Source organism: Gasterosteus aculeatus, chromosome 10 (genome assembly GCF_964276395.1).
Source record: "Gasterosteus aculeatus chromosome 10, fGasAcu3.hap1.1, whole genome shotgun sequence".
In the NCBI taxonomy this organism is placed as follows: domain Eukaryota; kingdom Metazoa; phylum Chordata; class Actinopteri; order Perciformes; family Gasterosteidae; genus Gasterosteus; species Gasterosteus aculeatus.
Genome location: NC_135697.1, coordinates 13,574,359 through 13,600,342, shown reverse-complemented (window position 1 = coordinate 13,600,342; position 25,984 = coordinate 13,574,359). Strand labels below are relative to the sequence as shown.

The window sequence follows — 25,984 nt, the reverse complement described above, 5'->3', positions numbered from 1 at the left end:
TCTGTGATTATGCAGTGTACACTAAACAAGTGATTTAATATCACAAACACACAGGCTTATTACACTTCCGGCGGAGCAGCGAGATCGTTCACACGGAGGCCTATTTGTGTCCAGCGGAGACACTTAAGTTATTTTCATCAATCGTTCTTAGTTGTGGTCATTACCAACTCCTGAGGGAAACATCTGTCCCTTTAGAGAATACATTCTCCCTCACGTCCACCAGCTCCTTACTTTCACTTTCATTTGTTTCTGTGGGAAACACGAGACGTTTTTAGCAAACTTTCTGCTATAAAAATGGTAAAAGCACAATACGATGGGTATAAAAGGCTACTTTTGTTTGAGGTGCTATGACCTGCTTATGTTGGCCACTTGGTCCTGCTTAGCCTGCCCCCCCCTTCCCCTCACTCCCCCTCCAAGGGAACCCTTGGGCCTGCCGAGCTTCCTCGGGCCCACAGTTGGTGATCTAGTTTTACAAGCCGACACATACGGGATCCTTCTATTATTCATACTACAGGGAGGGAGTATGGGGGGACGAGGGGGGGGACGGGGTCGTCTTTCAGTTACTGCATCATCAAACAGACAGTTACTGGTTTTAAGTGGCATTTAACTTTCGACGTGGGGGTTACGTAACATCAGATGATCCCCATAAAGGGTTGGATGGTGTATAATAAACTGACACACACACACACAATTCAAACAGGCATATATTTGTATGACTGCAGAAAGAAAGAACGGAAAACACAGACTCGCACACTGTGCGGCTGAAAAGGTTTTCTTTGCACGCACACAAATACGGAGTGATTCCTTCCCTCAGGTTGTACATGAGTGGGCCTCCTGACCAGCGGAGAGGAGCCGGGAGGGAATTACAAACCATTATCCCATGAACTAAAGCGGTTACACCCCCCAAACTGACCGGAGGGAAGCGAGGGAGAGGGTTTAAACGGAGGGGCGATGGAGAGTGGGGCGGGGAGGGAAAACAAAAATGGTATCCAAGAGAAGGAGTGGAACAACAAATCTTGACATTTCTCCGCCACTCGGCATGAAATGATCTCGGCTGGTGAAGTTCCATTATTCTTTTCATTTTAGCCCCTCACACCTCTCCCGTCCGTTTCTTATCTCCCCCCCACCTCCTCCTCCTCCCCCCGTTCCATTTTCCCTGCATCACTTTGTCACAGGTCCACGGTTTCCTTGGAAAGATGACATCACATTAGTCACAGGGTTTTAATCAAAAGTCATTATCATTTCACAGGAGTCTCTTTCTGTGCGTGCGTACAGATTCATCCTTACGGGGATTCATCTCGCAAAATGTGGACCAAGACGAGGGGGAACGGCAAAAAAGATGACAATAAGAAAGTGCGTGTGCATGGTGAAGGTCAAGAGGGTAAAGGAGACGTTTGAAAGGGGTGGAGGAATGATGAGGGCGAAAAGCGACGCAATTATGAAATAAAGGAGTGGAAAAAGGAAGCACAAGCCGTCAGCCAGAGAGCCAACGACGGGAAGTGGAGGGGAGAACGCAGTGATGTCCCGGAGGCCGTTATGGGGGCGGAGCGGCGCTGGTGGAGGGTGCGAGCCGGGGATAATCCTTGTATCCCATTGTCTCCTGTTTTCAAACCAATTATTGTCATCTGCAGCCCTATAAAAAGGGAGTTAATGAGGGGAGCGAGGCTTTGGAGTGTCAGGGCACAGTCAGGGCACCGGAGATAAAAAAAAATAATAATTTAAAAATCAGAGGACAGAGAGAAAATGGAGTGTGGGGAGAGAAATGTGGTGACAAGGCAAAAGGGATGGAATGTAAAGTTAGAGAAGGAAAAGTCAAGTGTCAGAGAGGCTGGCAGCTCAGTGATGCATCTACGCTTTATTTTCCCTCTCTGTCACATACAGCCCTTCTTTTTACCCTCGACTTATTCTCCACTGTGCCTTCTCCACAATAAGAACCTTTTCTGGTCAGGATGTATTTCACAGTCTTATTTACTCATATAATTCTTATTTAAAGGTGACGACAATCATATTAAACGAGACGCATACTAAAATGGCCCTTCAATCTCTGCAATGTCTGCGGATCTTTACATCATGAAAATGACCTTGAACTAAAAATCAATCCAGTTGTTGGACTAATCTGTATTCGCACAGTGTGGTTTCACCTGACAGGCTCTGCTCTCGCCTTGGTCACCACATGCCATTTCAAACCCAAATTTATCAAATCTTCACAGCGTCTGTGTGTACATCGTGTCTCTTGGGAGTAACATCTGTCTGTAATTAATGAGTACATTTATAGTGCGAGGAATCTCACTTTCTTACACCAATTTTAAGGGTTGGGCTTTTATTTGTGGACTGTGGCCATTAAAAACTTAAAATAACGTCAAATGGATTTGTTTCATCGGGTGTATCCTCTATTACACCTACAATTGTAAAGTCAAGTTGATACAATTACAGTTTATTACTCAAGTAATATGCAAGTACCTAGTTAACAGCCTTAGTACATCAATCCTTACTTTTATCACGATGCAAAGTATATTTTGAGCATTTTAGTGGAGTCAACGGAAACATGTGAAAGAAAAATGAATGTTTATTTTTAAATTGTCTTTGAAATAAGCGTATTGTCTGAACTTTTGTGATGCTGCTGCAGTAGAAGGGGACTATTTCTGATGTGTATTTCTTTCTTTTTCAGTGTGTAAGCGTTAGTGCCAGCTTACATTTATCTCCACGCACGAATCAAACAGTATTTTACGATTCAAATCAATAAATAAGCACCCTCACTCGAGTCACTTAACAACCACATAATTCAGTGTTCGTGTCCAGTGTGTGTTTTGAGAACATGTTTTCAGCTGTGACTGGCAAGGCGGGTCCTCGGGGGAACATAAATGCTGCAACTGACTGGAATTTGCAACCACCTCCCCCGAGACACAATGCGCACACTCACTTATGTGTGAAAACACACACACACGCGGTGTGAAAAGTTGAATCTGTTGAATTTTGCAGCTTCAGAAGTGCACCAACCTCACTTTACCAGCTACTTTCTGGGACAAATCCGATCCGTTTCAGGCTCCACCCTCTCTGCAACTGCAACAACTGAGTCGCAGCTGAAAATCAAATGCAGCGAGACCGACGGAGGCTGATAAGGTGATAATGACAAACCAGGATGTGATTTTTCTTTCGCAGGCTTATTTTAAACTTCACGTGTGCTTGTGCTTATAACAGAGTGCGAGATGGAGCGATGTTGGCGGAGGGGGGAGAAGGGTGAAGCGTTGCAGATATAAAGAAGTGAAAGACAAGAGAACAAGTCGTTTGCATGATCAATGTGTGAGGAGTGGAGGAGGAGATCTTAGTTGTTAGTCAGCAGATCGAGGGAAAGACTGATGTTACTGCACAAGATTAACCCTTAGTGTCTTAACACTGTCACGCATTCATTACGATTTGCATTCATTAAAAAGTGCGCACATTCATTAGTCGATATTGTTCTGAAATCCTATGAGAGCCCACGGATCCGCCCAAATCCCCCTCATCAAATCGACGCAAACACAAAGTCGCCATCCAAACAGGATCAATCAAAGCAGAAAAGCAGCATTGTTAGTTGATTAAGCAAACATAATCAAAAAAATGACATCTTAACAGGATTACTGCTAATCTTCATCACATATCTTCCTCCGATGTGCGTGTAATTGGGACATTAACGAGTACCTTTAAAAAACCACAAAATGAAATCATTTTGATATGCACAAACATCTCTAGAGAAATCAAAGTTGTATACAACATTAAGGACAGAAAGCATGCAAAGATGGTATCATTACACAAGAGATATAAACAGAATCCTATGTGTAAGGACAAAAATAAATTAACCTAGAATGAGTTTAACTCGATGGCCCATGAAAGGTGAGGCTGCAGAGTTTAACTTCACTATATACCAAGACTGCAATCAGCCCAGTTGTTTGAATCAGGTCCGTCTGGTGTAAAACTTCGGGGTAGCCACGACAATCCATCCAATAGTTAATGAGATATTTCACCTCGACGTGGACTAGATCGATCCACCGCTCTGCATGAGGGACAGCCTCACCATTCTGAGCCACACCAGCCCCAGATTACAACTCAAAGGAACAACAAAATATCCAATTCCACACATTCAATTGAGCATAAAGCGCTTCCAACATGTCCGACAGAGATCAACTAAAACCAGTTCCAACTCTTCTCGCTGGATGATTACGTCTGACATTTGTAGGCAACATTGGCATCGGCGATGAGAGACGGGGTTGAACCCAATTCAGTGTTGAGGACACTCCTCTCTTGTTCTGGGGCTACGGGGTGTTTGGGTATAAATAGAGATGGCTGCCAATGAGTGTGTGTGTGTGTGTGTGTTCTAACTGATGGCCGCTGGTCATGCGATCCATGCCGCTGTCTAATTATTCACATTTGATGGATGGCTCTGATTAAATCATATGAAGGCTGATGCAGTCACCACCTCTCTCTGCCTCTCTTCCCTCTTTACCGCTTTTTCTTTTATCTGTCACACACACAAGTTGGAATTCCTATTCTTCACTCCCCTCTTTTCTTTCAATGTTGTATGCACGGGACTTGAGTTGTTCAGAACAGATGAGTCCAGCTTTCAACATTGATAAAAGATACTCATAAATCATCTGGAGTCAGGCAGGGGAGGCGGAGGTGGAGGGGAGGGAGGTGAGTGACACCAAAGGAAGAGAATTGAGGAAAAATAGGCAGATAGAGATGCAGGGGAACATGCAATTAGAAAGAATCGAATGATAATAATGAGTGAAAATGTACGAATGACCGAATTACTGATCAAAAAAATAAAAATTGAAAAAATTGAAACGTTTTGGGATCATTTTATTTATAAATTGTATTTATTTTACTAAAGATTACATTTTCCCGCCGGCTATGTTAAAGTTGTTGCCTTTGCTCTGAACTCAACAACAACACGATACTTACACCCTATTTAAAAGACCAACGGGAGCCCCGAGGTTGGTGAACACATTTATGACATGCCTTTTTGTCATGTCCCTTCTATTGTGTCCATTTTCCTGTCAGCTTATACAAAGCAACAGCTAGAGGGTTTGACAGTGACAGATGGCGCTTTGTTTGTGCAGCTCAGAGAAGAAGAAGCAGGCGAGTAAATAACCAGTTTGACCCGGAGAATTGAGCATTGATGACAAAAGTAAAGTTCATTTTCTTCTGGTGACGGCGACATAAAACTATGAACGTCAGTCAAATAACATCACTCCTGTATCAGGCCTCGGCTGTCGAGGAGGTGCTTGCTGTGCCTGACTGATGCAGAGAGAGCGAATCTTTTTAATTATTTTATCTGCCGCTGAAACGGTTCACTGCAGATAATCGAGAAACACAATTGATAACCCGTTCTCCTGCAGGCTCGCTTCAGTCAGCCTCTTCACAGCTACACACACACACACACACACACACACACACAGCTACACAAATCCTGATGTGCTCCTAATGAGATGCTCTCTTTCGGTGCGACAAAAAGCTGCTTTTTCGAAGATTTACTCTCTCAGAAACCATATGCCGAACGCCAGGAGACTCGGCACGGAGCCGCGCGCACATGTAGACAAGTAAGTACACATGCATGCAATAATGAATGCACACCCACATACAGCCACCCATTTAGAAGTGGAACTTGAGTGATGGGTAAAAAACTGGAAGTAGGCGACGGATCTCTGCAAAATAAACCTCACATGACGTGAATTTAAAGTCTTTTGAGGAGTTCAACGTACTGTAAAATGCTGTTAAATTAAGCATTCTAGAAACAAGCTGAAGGAATCTTAGTTAAAAGGGAATGAGATTTAACAGCAGCAATAAAGAAATCAGACAATAGGCTGTACAACACAACATCTCGCAGAGGCGTTTTGCAGCATCCGTGTATCTTTACTCGTGTATTCGATGATCGTACGTTCCATCCAAGTGCACCAGCGAGCCAGATCGCACGGTGCCACTGGCCTGAAGCTGCTAAACGGAACCCAGAGCAGACCATTCACTGATTATTTACACCTGCACTTTACCTGGTGAGGTGAATTGCCCTGCAGGCAGCAATGACGGACGCAATGATGGTAGATCGCTGTAACAAAACAGCAAAGGGGGTCTTACCAGCACATTCTGATAACTGTGATTTAACTATTGTAGAACGTCACCACAACTTTCTGCCTGACGGCCATATCAGAGGGAGTGTGCACACACACAAGCACACACACACACACCGGACACTTTGTCTCCACGTCTCTCTAGCTATGAATGAGTGGAAGCTTCTGAACTCCATATTGTTGAATATTGACTCTGGTAAAAAAAAAAAAAAAAACAACGAGTGATGCATGACTGCACCAGTGGATAAATAGGTGAATGGGGAGGAATAAACACACAAAATGAAAGACGGGTGGTAGGTAGATGGATGGGAGACAGTCAAGTGGTTAGAGAGGAAGAGCATATAGTTCCAGAGTGCTTCCAGACACCAGATGGACTGAAGAGCGCTGGCGTCAGAGCGGTAACAGAAGACTCAGGGGAAAGGAGGGAGAGCAGAGGGAGAAGAGGGAGGGAAGGAGGAGACTGAGGCTAAGAATAGTAGTACAACCTCGGGCCAGCAGAATCGGTCGGCCCTGCTTGCTATTTTTCACTTTACTACTGTGCCAGCCTTACTCGTCTGATATCCTTGTCTACGATCATTCTGTATCACTCCCTCCCTTGGTCATTATTCCAAAATAAAAGGCCAGCTTTGTCGCATCGATGTCAATAGTCCTACAAAACCATTGAAAAGCCAATGTCGCATGGTGGGCCCCAACTTAAACAGCTGCATGCCGTGTGCAGGCCATGAATGCACCTTTAAAAAGAAGAAACTTCTACAGGGAGAAACTCAATACCGCTTCCCACGTCACATCAAACACGATACTAGCGGCTGAGAAAGAGAGAACAAAGAGCGGTTCAGTCTTGATCCGCACTTCAGTGACGTGAGTTAATCCCTGAAAGGTTCCGCAGGGAACCCTTATGTACTGCTTCTCCGGGGGAATCGATTTCAAGGACACACATAGGCCAGAAGTGGTATTTGCGAGGTACAGGTGGCAAGTAGTTGCAAGAATTATACACATGTGTGTGTGTGTGTGTTGGCACAATCATAAACGCCACTAACCACAGACTCATCAGGAAATGGTGTTCCATGTCGTCAGGAAGAAACCGCCGGCTGAATAACTTGCTCTCTGCAGAAAGATAGAGAAAAAAAACACATCAGAGAAGCTCAAACTGCAAAAAGGCTCACATGAGCTGATTCGAGCAAGCATCATTGTACCTGGAAGGAAGCGTTAAGCTCGGTCTCATTTCTCTACAGCGCGCCCGTCTGTTATGGGAAAAGCACCCACCCCATGAGCTCCGACCTGTAAAACAGTCCCCGGCGTTGACTGAAAATGCAATGTGGTGGAAAATGTGCAGCTGGGCCCGTCGGTCCCAAACCAAGGAGCTTCACCGACTGAGGCAGCAGCTCCCGTGCTCGGAGCGCTGTAGGCCCTGGAGCCACAGATGACGGGACAACTGGAGCATATGAGGAGAGAGATAAACTAGCAATGCAAATAACGGTTTGGGAGTTGGGGACGGAAAGGAATAGAGGCAGAAGAGGGGGGGGGAGGGAAGAGGAGGGCATCACTAATAGGCTAACAGTTTAATTGAATGTGCGCTGCGTCCAATTACCTCTTAAAGTTAGCAGAATGTGTGAAATCACTTGTACTGTAAAAGCGAAATTAAAACACAAACTCTGGCGCCCCGAACAAAAAATATCACTGCGAGTGTGTCAACCGACGCCAGTATGTACAATAAACACCTAATTAGCCTTTAAAATACAAAACCATTGCTGGAAAAGGGTGCATATGGCAAATGATGCAGAAATACTTCAGTAGGGGTCCATCATAGCCCCCTTAACCTTTGTCAATGAACACGTGGAGTTGTAAATGCGTTTGTACAAATAAAAAAGTGCGTTTTTCCTCTATGTGTCTCAGTGATCTGAAGGCTAAATGCTACTGAGCTGAACGTGGTCGCAAAATGAGAATGCCATGGCGTTCCGCACACTTCATTGCCGGTGCATTAGCACGCTGATTACTTGCAGTTAGAATTAGCTCCCTGGACTGTTTTCTTTCTGTCATTTTGTGCCACATTATAGCTGACGCACACTCTCAGCGTGTTTGCGGCTCCATGGCAACAGCAACTCCTACTTCATTGGCACGGTTTGCATCCATTCGAAAGAATCGCCAAAAAGATTCCTCGATCTATTCTGCAAATGACAATTTCACGAATGCCTCGCGCAAGCCTGATCTTAACTTTGCTGCACATCACGTAGTAATTACTTGTTGCAAGGCAGAACCGAGCCGGGTCACTGCGGTCGCATTCAGGGACCAGAGTGGTCCACCATGACAAAAGGCTTTATCATGCATGCGCGACATGAGCACTGTACCCTCGTCATTCCAACACGCAGGGTCTGCCGCTGTAGTTCGTCAAGCGCTTTGACTGTTCTATTGATTCGCAAAAAAAAGTGTGCGTGCGTGCGTGTGCGTGCTCGCGGGTGTGATGTGTCGCTGGCTAGCTAGCTGCAGAGATAATTAGAACACAACTCTTTTCGCTGTCCCTGCAGGCCTCAGATCCAGCTGCTTTCATCTAATATAGGTCAGCTGTGACAAAGCCGTGTCGTATGGACACTGATCAGCTCTGCTAGTCTCGTCTACAAATGTCCTCATGCAGTGGAATACGTGGGGAGGATGCTTTTTGTTACACACATGTTGATGGTATACACATGGGGTAAACATACTGAAGAGCAGTGGTACCCAAAGTCTGGGGCGCGCTGTGGAACTACAAGGGGGGAATTCATCACCAACCAACACACGGACAGCAACAGGTAAAACAATTATGACAAATTGATTGCAGACAAGTTGAAAGAAAGAAATCAAGCGGAACCGCCGAGAGAAAGATCAGGGATGTAGACGGTTGCAGCATGCCAGGAGGGACAGTTTGTGGCTGGTGACTAAAGCTTAAAATCAGATGCAAGTCTGTTACAGCAGAAAAAAAAGAGACGCGACCACCACGACAACGGCACAGCAAAAGGTAAAAGTAGGGAAATAGGACGAGGAATACTGGATCTGTCCACGGTCTTTGTTCCGACAGAAAGGGTTTGGGAACCACTGGTGTCGAGGGACACACACTGAGACACTGAGACACGGTCTGTGACGCCAGACAAAGTCAACCGCTCACACTTTCATCTGCCCACCAGTTTATTGCTACTGCCCACACCAGCAGATAGAGCACATCAGTAACCCTTCATAGCAATAGAAAGATATTGCCAGACAAAGTCAATGCAAATTCATTCACTTCCAAAGTTCCAAAATCAATACAATACCGGAAATGGTCCTGTTTCTGTCACGGTAAGAATGTGTGTACAGTCTGTGGCAAAAGAGTTGCATTAGATTATGGTATTTCTACTGGAATCTAATGGATACGAGTAACACAAGGAACACTAAATTAAAATTGAATGCATCAAGAGATTCGGTGAATTGAATTCTGCTCGTGTCACCTGGTGACTTTGTAGTCACACAATTCTGAGCACGAAGAAGCTCCTAATTTATCTGTTTAGCAGCAAATGCCAAGAAATCATGTTATTTTGCTTCGCTCTTCTGTAAATGTTTATCCTCTTCAAATAAACTGCCGAGATGGCTCGATCTTATTTAGCAGCAAAGCCTCACTATCCCCATTGACTTTTTCTAAAACGCCTTCGCTAAACTCACACACGCTGTGTCACACTTGTTTGCTGACCGCCCGTCTTCAACGACACGTATCATGTAGGATCACCAGCGGTCACCTGGCGGAACGTCAGCGGGCCGAGACTGCAGAGATCTACAGGACGTAAACCCGAGAGCGGCTCGGACGAAGAGGAGGACCGAAGGAAGAAAAGGAATAAAGCAATTATTCCCTCCTTTTTTGCTCCTCCTTTTAAAAGCCACCCTCAGGTGTTTTTTTCAACCTATTGTATTGATAACCAACCCAACAGAAGAGCATCATTATCTTTTATCTGCTTTACTGCAGGCGGCCGGCTAATGGGGCAATAATTGGTGCAAATTGCAAAGTGAACAAGCAGTGGCGTAGCCCACGGGACGGGCCTGATCCGGGGGCCTCAGCGATGTCGCATTGCGGGGACATCGGTGTGTTCTCCAGACTCTGACCGCCGCCTTGTTCTTTCTCATTCCGCCGACCCCCTACGCATGTCTGTGGAGCCAGTGGGATCCCGCGGGGGGGGGGGGTTAACTACTGTGGCTGTTTATGCAAATACAAATCAATACTCGATAGTTCCTCCTTGCTATTTGCCCCCCCCCTCCTCCCCACCTCATTTCCGCTCTATCTCTAAGGAGAGACTGCAGGGGGGATGTAAGGGGGGGGGCATTAATTAGGGCCAGACACGCACCAAGGATTGCCCGCAGGGGCTGAGCAGTAAAGCCAGGTCATAAGAGGCCAGGAGAGGACAGGTTTTTACCACTGCAGCCGGGAAACGATGAGACACGGCAGCCCGGAGTCACGGCCACAGGCTCCTACTACACCTGTGTTTGTTATTTCGATTTTCGAAGTTGAGTTGAGCGCTGCTGCCCCCCCTTCCCAGCCTCGGTTGTGCTCTCCAGGACATGAGCAGAGATGGAAATGTTTGGATCGTACTCCATGCGGGCTCCTCCCCCGCCCGCGGCAAACAGACAAACCCGGTAAAGTTCTGCATTTCGACAACGATAAACATCCTTACCGGTAGACGATGTCCTTCATGCCGGTGAGCTGGTTCGTCCGAGTACAAAGTATGGTAAGGAGAAATGTGCCATCCGGAGAGCTTACAGACGTCATATACACATATGTATTCAAATTGTTACTAAACCATTTGTTTCTTTCTTCTTGCATTCTGTGCCAATGTAAAAAACAGAACTATACTAATCCAAAGCTTGTGTCCGACCCTTAACCACACAAATGCCTTATAAACAAAATGATTTCTCCAGTATGTGTGTGTGTGTACGTAGAGATAGCAACGAGTTAAAGTGATAGCTTTTTGGCAATTTTTCACCTGACATTTTTCATTTAGACGCATCGCATTACTGCGTTCTCACCGTTAGGGGAACTACTAAACCCAACGAGTCGTAAAGCTTAGTTCCGTTTGCAAACCGCTGCCTTACATTCAGCACATGGATTCTTATTAACTTCTCTGGGATTTCCACAGGATTACGGACAACCTAAGCAACTTTCTCAACACTGACCGTTGCCAATTAGATCCTATTAACAGAACACGGACTTCGGCTCTGCAAACACTGCAGGGGATTTCCATCGGCTTAACATAGAAGTTGCCTGTTTTCCTTCCATATGTTCTGCTGCTTATGCTCACACCGTGACGTCGGGCGATGGGACGGGGACCTACAGTGAAGCGGAATGCCCATCATGCACCACAAGGATCATGCTGAGAGCATCTCGAGGAGATCATATCAAATGCAAATGCTCGACGAGCCCGCCTTCTGAAAGGAGCTCCGTTAAGCTGCACACGAGATGACAGAGCTTTAGGGAGCGAATGAGTCATGCTTTCTCAGGAAAAAGAAGAGTGAGGACAGGAGGACGTTACTTGAAAATTTCTTTTAGGCTTAAAAAATTACAATATAACTAACAAAATGTTAGTTGTATGAAATACTGTAATCCAATACCGACCTCGTAGCTTAATACACATACAGCACAGGACACGGCATGGATCCATCCAATCGCAGGGATCTACCCAATTCTTTCACCACAAAAGTATTAAAGATGAAAAAAAAAAAGGTATGGAGGGGGTGCATTAAATTGTAAGCGGCTTACACGACCCCTGAGGGTTAAGGATCAAGACCAAAGCCAAATAGAGAGTCCAGGTTAGGGATAAACAGGTTGATCCACAGTTCAGCCTCAGGTCTCCCGCACTGATGAAGATGTCCTGTGCTTGATTAGTAAATTTGGACTAAATTTAGTTATTCACAGTAAGTCTTTACATTTTTCAATTAACTGTGAATATCCACTTTTTATGACTGAATATCACTATGACTATTCTGTGCAGTCATAATACTTATGATTAAAACATTCAGGGATAGATAGCAGCAATTGTGGGAAAAGATTGGCAATAAAAAAGGGATTTGCCAGAGAGCCGTCCTTTCACCTTGACTGAACAAGAGATAATAACGGTGGCAGAAAAAAGTTGTAACCCCAAAAACGGTTTAAGTTTTACTCGTGTACTTTTGTGATGCTTCAAAAAGTCTTTGGAATAAAAATGTATGACATCAGTATCAGAGAGGAAACTCGCGAGTGTCACCTTGTCAAATTCTCTCCACATGAGCAGCTGGACTAAGAACTGGTGAGCAGACGCACACAGAGAGGTGACTGGATGCAAAACAAGCGCCCCTCCCCATCTCCTGCCTTGATGGGGTTTTTACACTCTGTTCTGACTCCAACGCGCAGTGTGTGTGTGTGTGTGTCAGGGAAACGCCTGCAGACACACGAGACGGCACGCAGCGAGGCGGTAGTGATACGGTGCTCTTGAGCTGGCACTTAAACCGCATGCATAAATGAGAGCGAGCGCCGCTGAGGCCGACAGCGGAGGTAAACGGAGAGAAGGGCACGGGACGGTCGACTTAAGGTAGAGAAAGTATGGGAGGGAGGGAGGGAGAGGAGGGGAGGGGGGGAGGATGATAACGGATATGAAAAGCTGAAGCTGGGAAATTGAAAGGGACAAAAAGTCTTCTTTCTGCCTCACTTGGTTTCGTACAAGTGAACAATGTGTTTTTGTCACATCTGCGTGTGGGACTGCCTATAGGAGCTTTAATGAATGCATCTGTGTGTGTGTGTGTGCGCACAGATGCAGCTGTGCTTTGCGTCACGGTTTTCACGAGTGCTCTCAAACACACGATTCTCTCTGGTCAGGGCAAAACACTTAAGAGCCCAGCTTCTTCTCCAGTACTCACCTGACAGCTGACCATTTTTCATAAGATATCTACTGCTCTCTCTCTCTCTCTCTCTCTCTCTCTCGCTCTCCCTCGACGCTGAAGGATCCCTTGGTTCTCATTAGGTGAGTCCTTGGCAGCAACTGGATGGAGGAAGCGAGTGTTTCCTTCACTCTATCAGTCTCTCACCCTCTCCTCCACCTCCCACTACCTTCCACTCGTACAACTTCAACCTCTCTTCTTTTATTTTATTTTTTACAACTATGCCCCTTTTCTATTCCGCTGCATTTCACTGCTCTGGTATGGACACAACAACAATAGCAGTATGGCGCACAACGGAGAAAAACAAACAAAACAAAGTGACCCGTTCATGGCTAATCACAAGCAGACAATTTGGAGAATGACTCAAGTTCTGATTAATTCATTCCACTGCTTGTGGTGAATATGAGCAGTCGCCGCGATGCCCACGAGCATCCAAACTACCAGGATCTCTCTCATTATTCTCAGTCAGACTTGCGAAAAGGATTTTGATGACTTGTGGGTGTTAGGACCTATTTGAAATGTATGCACGCTCATGTGTGAATCCCTAAATGTAATTTTCCCGTCCGCGGCCGCTCAACCGGAACCAAATTCAAAGCTTGCTAATGCATTATGGATCATTAGACAAATATACTGACGGGGCACTGATTGCAGAAATGAATGATGCATGCCGTTTTGCCCCATTGTGAGTGGATAAGTGTGTGCAATTGTGTGAACTTGCAATTGTGTGCGTTCAGTTGCGGTCTCAGGGCAATGAATAGGACGCGCATTGGAGGCAGACTATTGGTGATACGTCACAGGGGACGCAGACGGCAGTCACTTCATCGGGTTTCACTCAAGGTCAAATGCAGTTTAACAATGAGAGTGAATCGGGGTTTTTGAGACCACGTGTATGGTATGAGCTTTATTTTGGATGGCTGAAAAAAAACAACCCTCAGTTGCCTTCAGCGATGAATATTCATATTCTCATATTTAAGTCATGGACACAAGTCTTTAGCTTTAAACAGATTCAAGCATCTGCTCATCAGGTCAGATTTAAACTGCCACTGCTGACATACAAACTGACACTCCAACTATTTACAGTGGACTTGAACCATCCCTGGGGCTTCAACTTCAACTGACATTTCAACTGCTTTCATCTCTTGCTCTTTAAAATTTCAGCTCTGCTAGTTTCATCTTTCACGCTACACCTGACAGTTCAACTGCATACAATGCACAAACTTTTCAACTCAAATGTCAACTTCTTTTGGCTCTCGAAACTTTCAAAAGACACTACAAACCATTTCACCGCTTTGACTTCGGCTGACACTTGAACTGCTTTTAGCGCTTCATTTTAAGATATAACCCCTCTTAAGCGTCTCGGCTGCAGAGCCTTTCCGATGTGCACAGCTAAAATTCCCTTTTGTCTTTTAGCTTCTTCTCTGTTGGCCCCAAATGTAACACTGAAATGAAAAGGACACCTTCATGAGCACAGATCTATAGTGCGTGTATCGTTAAAGCTGTCTTTCAACAGGCCTTTAGAGTTCGCTTGAAATTTTCAATGAAGCCTCGCGAGTGCTGAAACACGCGCGCCCCTTTAGATCAATTGACCCAAATGCAGCTAAGTAAGTACGCCGACATCAACTTTCCACATGTCACTTCATCCGACGCGGGGGTATTCGCCAATCAAAAAGTTCCGCAGGAGGAGAGGGGCGAATGAATCAGAGCAAAGTGTAGGGGTCGAAGCAAGGTCACGGATGATGTCATGGTGGAGCGGGTCTCTTTGAGTGAAGTCATCAAAGCCTCATTATTCCTTTCAGTCGGGTCAGCTCGGGCAAATTAGCTTCACCACTCAAGTGCGTGTGCGCAGATGTGCGCAAGTGTGTGTTTTCACAGTGTAATTTGTGCGAGTGCAAAACGAGCAGGCTTTTATGTTCTTGAGCATCCCCGCACGTGTACGTGTGTGTGTGTGTGTGCATTTGTGTTCACACCGTTACACTACAATGCTAATTGAGATTCAAATTCACCCGTTCAAAGCAATACTCAGCACTTGTGGTCAGATGCTGCTCATGGAAGAGGAGACATCATCAAAAAAAAAAACAGTGGCCCCATCAAACAGCCCCATTACCATGACGAGAATTACCGGAGGAGGCAGCGAGAGACAGAGAGTAAGAGGGAGGGAGGAAAGCATCAAACAGAGGAAGCACATCCAGCTCTTCGTCTTGTACCTGCTGTGCTATCCCCCACTATTGACATTTGCACCATATTTTTCATTCAAGGGTGAGTAAATAATATACAAGCGAGGAGTGTACATTTCTTAAAGCTGTCACCAACGCGTCAGTGTGCGCAGCAGCAGAACCAACGGATGCACCTATAGTTATAGACTGGCTGCCTCCGTGGAAAATTAGCATATCCCTGCTCCCATAATGCTCATAGGTTTGCGTGTCTAATTACAGTACAACAAGCATCAAAATTGATTGCTTGCGAATCTCTGTGTTGCGTTTGGGGAGTCGGCTTTCTGCTACAGTCATCTGGAGTTTGCAGTCGGAGCGTGTGCACGTGTGGAGTAAAAGCGTAAAAGTGTTCCTTTAATGTGACCTTTAAGTGAGGATGGTGGGAGAAAACGTTATTTTGTCCCCCCACCACACACACACACACACAGAGTGGGATATTGGGTTAGTGCACCGCTTCTATAGACTGAGGATGCACCTTACTATCGGAGCATGCAGAACCCTGTATCAGGTGGAGCTTTGCCAGCACTGTCACAGCCGCTTTGCGATTCTCCGCGTACACGTAACCTTTGCACACATTTGTCACATTTGTACGCGCCCGAAAAGCCTGTATGAGGATTAAATCCAACACGATGGATAAAAAAAAAACACACCTAGTGCATCTTTTACACGCGTCGGCCCGAGGCAGTCCCGGGTTTTCCTCTGATAAACAATGGGTTTGATCATGAATGCGGGTTTCACAGATTCACAAAAGGCTGCCCTTATGTTTGCATACGTGTTCTCTGGTGTGAAACACAAATGCGGCAAAACCATGCCTGAATTCAAACATCCCGTTTCTTTATCTCGTACCAATTAGCGGAGGAAATAAAAAAAGAAATGAGAATTTGGACTGCAGATGTCAGACAGTCCTGCATGCACACCCCGGGGAGAAAGATAGAGAGGGACATTTAGACACTAATAAGCAAATCGGAGCAAAGTGGCGCTAAGAGTTTTGACAATGAGGAATGTCGTGATACTGAATCTCCCGTTCTCCGTGCTCTTCGATCTCATCCCGCTCATTAATTGGCTGTCACGCCTGTGAGCGTCTCCATGTGTTTGTGTGTGTGCGCGACATCGAGCATTTGGTGATGATCAACATCAGAGAGCCGCGGGCTGCGGTTGCCCATGGCGATGAGCGGCCACATCATTAGAGAAAGGTGATTATCTTATTCCGTGTGACCACGCAGACTACATTGGTGACACACACTCACAAGCGCACATCTCTCTCAATATCAAATTCCCAAATGACTTGACTGCCTCTCACATTATAGTTATGCATTAATTGACGCAGGTTAGAAGACAAATGAAAGAGAAAGTTACAGATTTTGCTCAAGGTCAACGTAAAAGGGAAACCAAAATGAAAAAGAGCAAAGTAAAAAATAGAGGTTGCTCATTTTCTCTCCTACGGAGATTCATACGTGCTGTGATGTAGTGCAGAAATTGTCCCGTGACGTTCCTGCTGTACTATATGGTTGCGATCAAAAGTAATCTAATGTTTCCAGGTACTTTATAACCAGAGTGAGAGAGAGTAAGACACAGCGTGTTAATTCAATTGAGGTTTAGTTATTGTCAGGAGTCTTTTGTGGTGCAATTCAGAGTTGCAACTTCCCTGCTGCTGAGGAAAGTGTCAAAACTACTAATCCTTTTCCAGTAATCTTACACATTAAGTAAAGCTTGGGAAACTTTCAAAATACTATTTTTACTTTTTGATGGTAAACATATTTGGGGGGAAAATTTTAAAAAGCAATATATGACTTTTGACCGGATGTATATCCATTCAATTCAGCACCTGGATATAAATAGGTTGCTTCGTTTTGATTAATTAAAATCCCGATCTCATATGCAAACATCTGTCGGTAAAAACGTCCTGAATAAAGCAAATTATGACGAGAAGCAACAATACAGGCTGAAGGTCTTTGCAGAAACAGTCATCATCACACACTTCTATTGACAATTAAGAAGGATCACCTGCTCCATTGTATGCTTTACTTTCTGTTTAACTCACCACATGCGCGTCTCACAATGTATCTATTTGATATATAATATAATATAGAATGCTGACTGCATCATCTGACATGGAAAACATCCAATCACAATATTTTATTCCCACAAATTCTGGTATTTTCATGGATTCTCCCTCCTAACCAAAGTAAGGTTAACCGCCCAAAGGACGCGTGTTGGATTCCAAGAGTCAGATGATGCGATAGAAGTACATCTCTGAAGAAAGGCCATGCAATCATGAAGTCAAGTTGTGCCGCTTTATACAGTTGACTGCTCGAGTACGACGCTATTGGTGGAGAAATCACATTAGAACTGAAATTCATTTCATGATGCATGTGAAGCCGACCGATAACGATCATCTTTCCTCTCGGTTATGGAAGTACGAGTCGGTCCGATGCTGAAATTTGAAGACCCATTTTGAAACTTGTCCCGCGACGTCGTTGCTCATCAACTTTCCGTGTTAATTTTGACATCTGCTCATTATACAGAGCAGGAACGTTTGTGCCCCGTCAGCAAATCTAAAGGAAGAAAGCGGCATCACACAGGGAAGCGTAGACGGAAAAAAGACGCCCGCAAAGAGAAACACGGCATAACGCAATCCTTCTTCCATCTGAGTGAGAAACGGAGCCACTGAGATGTGTTCTTAGCAGTGGGACCACATCATCAGCCACATCTGCTTCCATCCCACGTAGAAACGCATTGGATTTCCAACACGATATGGAATTTCATCAGTTTTTTTCATGCTTATTTTTTCTGAATATACTGAAGGCCACCATTCTCACAGCTGCCCCTGTTGGCCCGGCAGCAGCGCGTGTGTGTAGCCGACTGTGTGTTTGTCCATGTTCATGAAAGTTTTTGTTTTTTTGTTGAAATCTGTTTGGGGTGTGAATCATCTTTTCCCTCCAAGACGTAAATAAAAACAAAAAAATGTATGTTACGCCGAAAAAATATGCCCGACCTGATCTCAGATGTCGGCGTCCGCTGTGTGCATCGGTGCATGCAGCTCATTTTAAATCCATGCACTTTCTCATTCGCTTGCAGGGGTCGCAACAAAAAATTACAGTGCATTCCTTAAATCAAACTGTAAAACCATTTCACAGGAGATGCAGCCCTGCATAGCATTACTCCGGTTTTCCTTTGCAGCCCATCCCCACAGACTCCCTTCCACTCCATTCGGAGCACTCAGTGACATGCATATTGCATGAGAATATAGCTTGGTACAAGGCATAAAGCCTCTCACAAAAACACACGCAGAAACACGCGTCCGTAGAACGCACACGAAGAAAGCGCGCACGCACAAAGCAACACACAAGTTCAGGCCACGGAGCCTCTGGTCCACATGGCACCTCTTCTCCTTTTATTAATTCATCGGGTGGGAGCTGCGCACCGCGAGAGACTGGAAACATAATTTAGCGTGCACTGCGCTAACAGCTGGAGCGTATCTTTAATAGACTATAGTTACATTCCCCCCGCTGCCCCGCACATGACAACAAACCCAGTAGCCGAGTTATGTTTGATCCAGTTAGCAGGCTGCAAACAGGCCGAGCCAGGGAGCTAAAATCCCCTAAATTCATTGGTTTCTGTTGTTCATCGACTAGCAGAAGATGGAACAAAAGGAAGGGAGACGTATCACCAGTTGGAAGGAGGAGGAAATTATGTTAAAAGAGGGTAAAAAACAAACAGCGTAGCATTCCACATATTTTTGTAAATATTTGAATATGAAACATCTCGACTGTTCAGTCTTTCACGCTTTGGGTCAACCTTCTCTTCGCTCTCTGGTTGTTTTGCAAAAAGAAACCCAGCCCTGAGGTTGTGGGCAGAGGGCCAGCAGAGAGAGTTTGTTTTGTGCAGCCTGGTAGAGAGTGTGTAAACTCAACCCCTAACCCCCACCCTCCAGGGATCCAAACCATCCCATATGCATACAACAGTTAGAGCAGCTATATGGATCTTCGTACAGTGCACTTTGCACAAGGCTACTTACTGCTTATTTGGATGCATGGTACCAAAATTGGATGACCATCCCCCCCAATTAATTCCCTCCAAAATAAATAATCACAAAGCTATAGCTCGGGGTAGAAGTAGCTCGTTCTTTTTGCAGCACCACCAGATGCACATTCCGGCTGGCCCTTTTTATCTAGCTTTTTATTTCCTAGCTTAAATTCCAGCATTTAGCATTTTGTTTCTCACCAGCACTTTCAAGTTTCAAGCTGGGACGTGGTTGCACCCGATGAGACGAGTGTGTAGGAGGGTGATCAAACGAGGATCGGCCTCACATTTAGCCTGCATGCAGCGAAGTTCCAGTCTGTTCACCTGGAAAAGTATAAGACAACGGAAGAGAGAGTCAAAAGGAGAGAGCGGATTCTAAAATATCCTCCAAAGTCCTCACTGGCTGTGCAGCTTCACCCTGCTTCAAAAAAGGGATTGCTGTCAATCCGCCAGGATACGTTGGCTGGCAGCTGTGGGTGCTGTTAAACACTATGAACTGTAATCCAATGAGCCAGAGCTCATCTTGAGGAGGCCTGGCTGCCAATCGAAAGGTCTGTTTATATAAGTCCGGACACAATCCCATCATAATGGGCTTAATCTAGTCCTCTCCGATCGAGAAATCCACCCCCCAAAATATCGGACCTTGCCCCGTTTGGCCTACTGTGTTTTTAGTTTTTTCCTTGCCTCTACCAAAATAGTTTAGCTGTGCACTCAAAAAGGCCAGAAACCGTTTTGCAGCCTCGATGTAACAGCATAAAATGTTGTGGCCTCAACAGATTCTCTGAATTTTGAGTCTCGGGACCCTCAATTCTTATTTCGTCTTGGATGAGTTCTCACATAACTCCACAAAACTCAAGTAGGAAATAAGACATTTCAGAAGAACATAAATGACGACAGTGTTAGATGTGTTTTGTGTAAGGTTATGCTTTACCAAGTGTGTGCCTTTAAAGTGACGTAAATCAGTGCTTCTCCCTTGGATTAAGCTCGGTAATGGATACGCCACTACTTGTAACACACACACACACAATGGATTTGAAGGGATGAATGTCAATCAAAGCATTTCCACCTTTTACACAGTGTTGGATCATTTTTCCTTTCTTTCACCTAATAAACTATGCAACAACACAAAACTGCAGCTGGAAATGTTGTTCCATCGATTGGTCCACCGATTTAGTTAAGAGAGACATATCTCAACTCTTACTTTGGATTGCCTTAAAACGACATTCCTGCCGGAGGATGGAAGCGATGACCTTGGTAAACCCTGACTCTGAAGTTGAATGCCTTAACAAGACAGTTGGCAAATATATTTATTCACCTCCATGGTGATTTATTAATCTCTTTGGTGATAAGGCAAGCTACAACTTTATTCACAAATAGAATTCTTGTGAAAGGGAATGATCAAGGACTCAAATTTCAGAATAAAATCGAGCAAAAATACAAACATGCATGAATAACTAAAGAATAAATGTGCATTGTAACTAATGCTAACACGCTAACCCAGGACGCTGGCCAAGGATCTGACCCTCTTTGTCATGTTTATTAACAAAAAACTATCGATAAATGATTCTCTGCAACACTGCAGATTCTTCAAGGCAACTTGACTGCTTTTTCTTTTTTAAACAGACGATGAAAACAGATCACCCTCTGCAGCCGAGCGACCAAAACAAAGTCAAAACCAAACGACAGTAAGTGGGCATATCAGTCGTGTGGAGAGCGAGCCGCAGAGCGGAAAAGGTATCATGGGGAGCCATTTAAATAATGACATCCCTGCAAGAGGAATAACGGACGTTTTCAGGCCGCGTGTGGCCGCCCAGAGATGTGGCCTCATAACAGGAAAGATCAGATCTAGAAAGCCCCATTGAAAATGAAACATTGATGAGTGCAGCGAACACACCCCTGTGTTCCAATGTAAGAGGCCGACAAAGCCACGCATGGATGGTCACAGTGAAACACACACACACACACAATTAAGTCCGGTGACACACTCATAGTGTCTAATTAGCACTGATACCTTGTTGTAAAGGGCAAGGCTGTCTGCAGGCTTTTGGGCATGACACCCCCACAATACCCCTCATCGGGAAGGAGGGAAGGGGACACTCACACACACACACACACACACACACACACACTAAAACAGCGAAGAGAGGACACAAAATGGCTCTGCGATGCGCAGCATGTGACTTTCCGAGGCTGTGTCTCGTCTTGTTGGTTGTTGGATAATGGTTGTGAGGGTGTGGGTTGGGGGGTTTCACACCATTTGTCACAGTGTGATAGCGTGTGTGAAGTCTCCTTGTGAGGGGGATTGGAAACGTGTCGGACAATACGTAGCGAACTGGAAACAGCACTGGCTGTACATCCAGTCGCATCCAATTGTCTCTCTTCATCAGTCCCGCTCGTTGTTTCGGTCACCTCCCTCTCCAGCGGTGCGGGCGGGGGACCCACGCTTTCCTCTCACCAGTCCGCCAAACTCCCAGAAAGCGGCAAAAAGGGAGATATGAAGAAGAAAAAAAAATCGATTGGCAACTGTGTTCAAAAAGGGGGACTATAAGAGGTGTAAAGACAAAATGGCAGGACCAGTAATGGAGACGGAGAGAGGCAGTTAGGGGCCACGCGTGCGTGAGGAGACGCAGGCGGGCCGAGCCAGAGAAGATTGACTCCGTGGGAGTGCGACGATGAGGGATTTTCAATGAGAAAGAGAAACAGCGTAAATTGATTTTGGATCAACTTCGCAGCGATCGGAGTACCGCTATGCAGTCATAATTATGACCAAAATTTAAATAATCACCATCTTGCTGAGTCGCGTTGGTTGAGAGGTGTCCTATCACACACACACACACACACACACAGTGGCACACAAACCCACCGAGGTATCAGTGGAGCGTGTACAGTAGGTGAGTGGAGCGCTGTGATGGGCTGGAAGCTCAATGAACCGCGAGTCCTCCGCTCTCTCCGTCTTGTGTCGGAACAGATGGCAACACTGCCGAGCCTCACACTCATCCATCATTCACCATTCATTTAGCCAGGCAGCACACGTTTGTGCGTGCGTGTGTGCTCTTGGTTAAAAAGGGACGTGGGCTGAAGCTCAGCTGCAGGATTTCAGGTCAGCTGTGTTTTCTGTTTGCGTTTCCCCCTCGAACAACTACATTTATAAAAAAATATATATATGCCTGTCTAGAAGTTGCACTACATCTGCATGACAGAAAAGCAAAGAGAATATCCGATACCTGGTGCGAATTTGGAATTTGGTACAAAGTATCATGAGACGAGGTGGATGCCATGTGTCGACTGTGATCGTCCTGAAGCCTGAGAATGCTGAAAGTGGCGCAGTGGCGGTGATGCCTGTCAAAGCGCCTACACGTCTCGCTCTACCCTTCTGCAGCACCGGAGGAGAGGAAGTGCAGATGTGTAGTTAGTGTTTTCAACTCATCTCGCTCCCCCTCCTTGTAGGGGTTTCCGTGAGTTCGGCGCGCCTTGGGCAGAATCGCTGAAACCATCTGCTCTGGTGACTCCGCCTTTCCATTTGGCCTTTGCTCAGACTTTCTACGTCTTTCTCTTCGGTCTTCACTCCCTTTTTTTCGTCTCCTTCGCCTTCATACTCCTTAGCAATACCAACCCCCCTCCCCAGCGTGCTTCACTGATTATTTGTGCTTTGTTTAGTATCTCAAGGGTACCTTAACCCTGGATTCAAAGCATAGTCATTCATTCTTTTGCTTATCGACGCAAAAACATTGCCTGCTGGCACAAAATCAGTTTAATATTTAATTGTATTATTTCCGTTTTGGAGAACAAAAGCAGATCGCAATCAATGAGCTTTCACGGTACGCATGTCTGATATTGAAAATATAATTTTCTGTCAGATGGAAAAAGTCTGCAGACTTTGCAGACTTTATGTCAGATGGATGGAAAAGCCTCGGATGAGAGGAGAGAACCTGCCGGGAGTCAGGACAATCGCTTAAAGAGGGCTTTAAAATGTCTAGAATCTGTTTATGTTGTGATGTCCGTCTCGCATCTAGTCTTTTTTTTCCACTTCTGTGTTTTCCTTCACTTTGTATCTCTTGTAAACGAAAACCAGAGGGAAGTTTGATTGGTTGTAAATAGTGGAAAAGCTCTTCCGGGCCCGACCATCGCCCCATTCTAAATGTCAATCAATGCTGCGTCCGTCCCATTCAACCAGTCTATTCATCAGCTAATTAAGAAGAATGGCCACTTAGCCAGATCAATTCTGCGAAGACTGCTGCACTACCAAAGTCCAGCTCTCTAACTACAGGTCAAGGTCAGGTAAGTAAGCCCAGAGTGACGGAGCTCCTAGATGAAAATAGTTGGGTCACCTCTCATTTATTCCTGGAGCTCTGGAGCCATTTGTTGTTCATTTAACAAAGATCTAAGATTCGAATGGTTGGTGTGGTTGTCTCGCACACACACACACACGTACACAGAGGTGGTAATAATGGATCCATTACAACTAATACCGCATGCTGAGCTTTGACCAGCATCACACAGGCTTCTGTCAACAAACAGGTAGTGATTTGACAATGCATCCGCCGATGAATTATTCTATTTTAAATTAAGCTTTTGTTATGCTGCTGGAAGCATCTGCCTGACCCGTGTGTTTTGAACTGAATCCATTCAACGATGCAAGCCGTTCAATTTAGACCATAACGGTCCTACATTTTTAATGTGGACACAGAACAAACGTCCGGGCGCCGGATGGAAAACTGGAAAAAACAGACGACAATGAGCCACGGCAGATCTTTTTACCGGCGTGAACAAATCACACAATCCATCCGTTTCATATTAATGCTACTGCTGGGAAAGCAAAAGTCCAAAGCAATTATGGCTGGCTGCAGCTTTCTCTGGGATGAGGAAGTCACTCACTATTGTCCAATATGTCACTGGTCAAAACCGAATCATAGGAAACTCCAGCCAACAGATTACTCGAGATCTACAGTAACATCCAAAAAGAATCAATCGCGCACTGCATCCAACTTTTCGCATTGCCAGTTAACACTTTTCCTTTCAAAATTCCTGTTAGTTAGATGTTGAGCTTCACAACTTTGAGGGAAGTACATGAAATGGACTTGACTGCGACATCAGTCAGTCTGACACCTTCTCTGTCCACTCGCATTAAAGGGGGGAGAGACACTCGGCGGGTCTCAGTGGTCTCTTTCTGTCTCTCACTGTCTCTCTTCATCAGTCACACCCCTTGTTTTTACTCCTGGAGTCTTTCCTTTTACCCACGGATGAGGTGTATAGTCACACAACAGATAAACTTAAGGTCTGGCGAGTCTGCAACAGATGTTTGATTATGACTGAGGGTCTTGTACTTTTGCAGGTTTAACAAGGGATCTTTTATTGATCTAGTGTGATCTGCGGGTGGAATAAGCTGCTATATCATAACTGAGAGCAGGCTTGACCAGATGATCGCAGCTTATTGGTTACATACAGACAACGCGTGGGTAAAGTAGAAGGAGTTTCTTTTGTAGGAGCATCTCGGTCTTCCAGCTTCTCATAGTTTCTTGGATTATCACAAAACAATGGAAATGTTGTGGCTATGGAAGTGGCTAGTTTAGGACAAATCATATTGGTTAATATGAAAATTAATGTTTTAATAAAGTTTTATTTTTTCTGTTCTTGTAAATGGCAACAGGGTGAAAGACAGCAAGCTGATGAAGACTCATTCATCTGTTGCTCCCTGCACATTTCTAACCAGATATCCCAAATGTGCACTTCATGAAAACTAATAAATAAACACAAATTTTGTGTGCAAAAAAGTGCATTTGAAGAAAAAAAACAAGCATTCATACAAATGTGTAGAGTTGGGTCACATTCCGGTTTCATGCAAACCGCGTGAACAGGCATTTGTCATTATGACACGCTCTGGCAAATCAAACAGTAGCCTTACATCAGCAACCTGCGCCAAAGGCATCAGGCTCCAAATCCAAGTTGTATTGCATTAGTGATGTAACCCCGTGGCAGTCCATCACTCTCTGCTGTCGTTTCCTTTGTCCCATGTCTTTAACTGAATGACACTCACCCCCTGAGCACATTAGCGGGTCATTTAGATCACCTGCTGTGCAGGGGGTGGGCACTGGCTCCCAATTAAGAGCAGCGGTTTCCCCTGTCGGCTGATCGGGGTGTACGAACACCCTTTTTAGGGCTTAATATAGGTGGTGAATTGCACTCTGAGCATTCAGATCTTCCCTTGATGTAATGCAAAACTTATTGCAGCAGAGATTCTGAGTCAAAAACGCTGCTGTTTGTTCTTTTTGAGAATAATTTGCCATCTTAGCTCCCCGGGACATCTTTAGGGCAGAATGCATTTTCAGCAGCAACACAGAAGTGATATACATCATTGAAGGCTTGGAACCTGAATAATATTTTGAGATACTCAGCATCATGATGTGTGTTAAAATCTGGACTAAATAATAAATGTAACATCTTGAAAAAAGATTGTGAGGGTTTGAATCCCATATAACAATGCACATGCTCTATTGTGTATTTTTAAATAATTCTTTTTATAAAACTAACTAAAACTTTTCAAAGCCTGCATCGCTGCCAGTGTAAAAAGTTTTAATGTGAAACTAGAAGGCGTTTTTCTATTATTTATCATTATTCTCCCAGTGTGTTAACACCTCTGGTCTCAAAGAAAAGAAAAAACGCCGCCAAGAGGTGTTCAAAAAAGCACAGCCCAGGTAACGTTTATGTAATATCGGACCGGTTTTAAATTATTAACGCCCCTACACGCGT

The 25,984-nt window shown here is 44.9% G+C and overlaps 1 protein-coding gene across 1 annotated transcript in view; it reads right to left on the bottom strand.

Annotated features, from left to right (window-relative positions):
• Positions 1-25,984, bottom strand: part of dlgap3 (discs, large (Drosophila) homolog-associated protein 3) — an 84,736-nt gene that overhangs the window by 32,874 nt on the left and 25,878 nt on the right. The window contains exon 2 of the mRNA XM_040187941.2: positions 7,139-7,205. The gene's annotated coding sequence lies outside the window, so the exon portion shown is untranslated. The remainder of the gene's footprint in view (positions 1-7,138; positions 7,206-25,984) is intronic.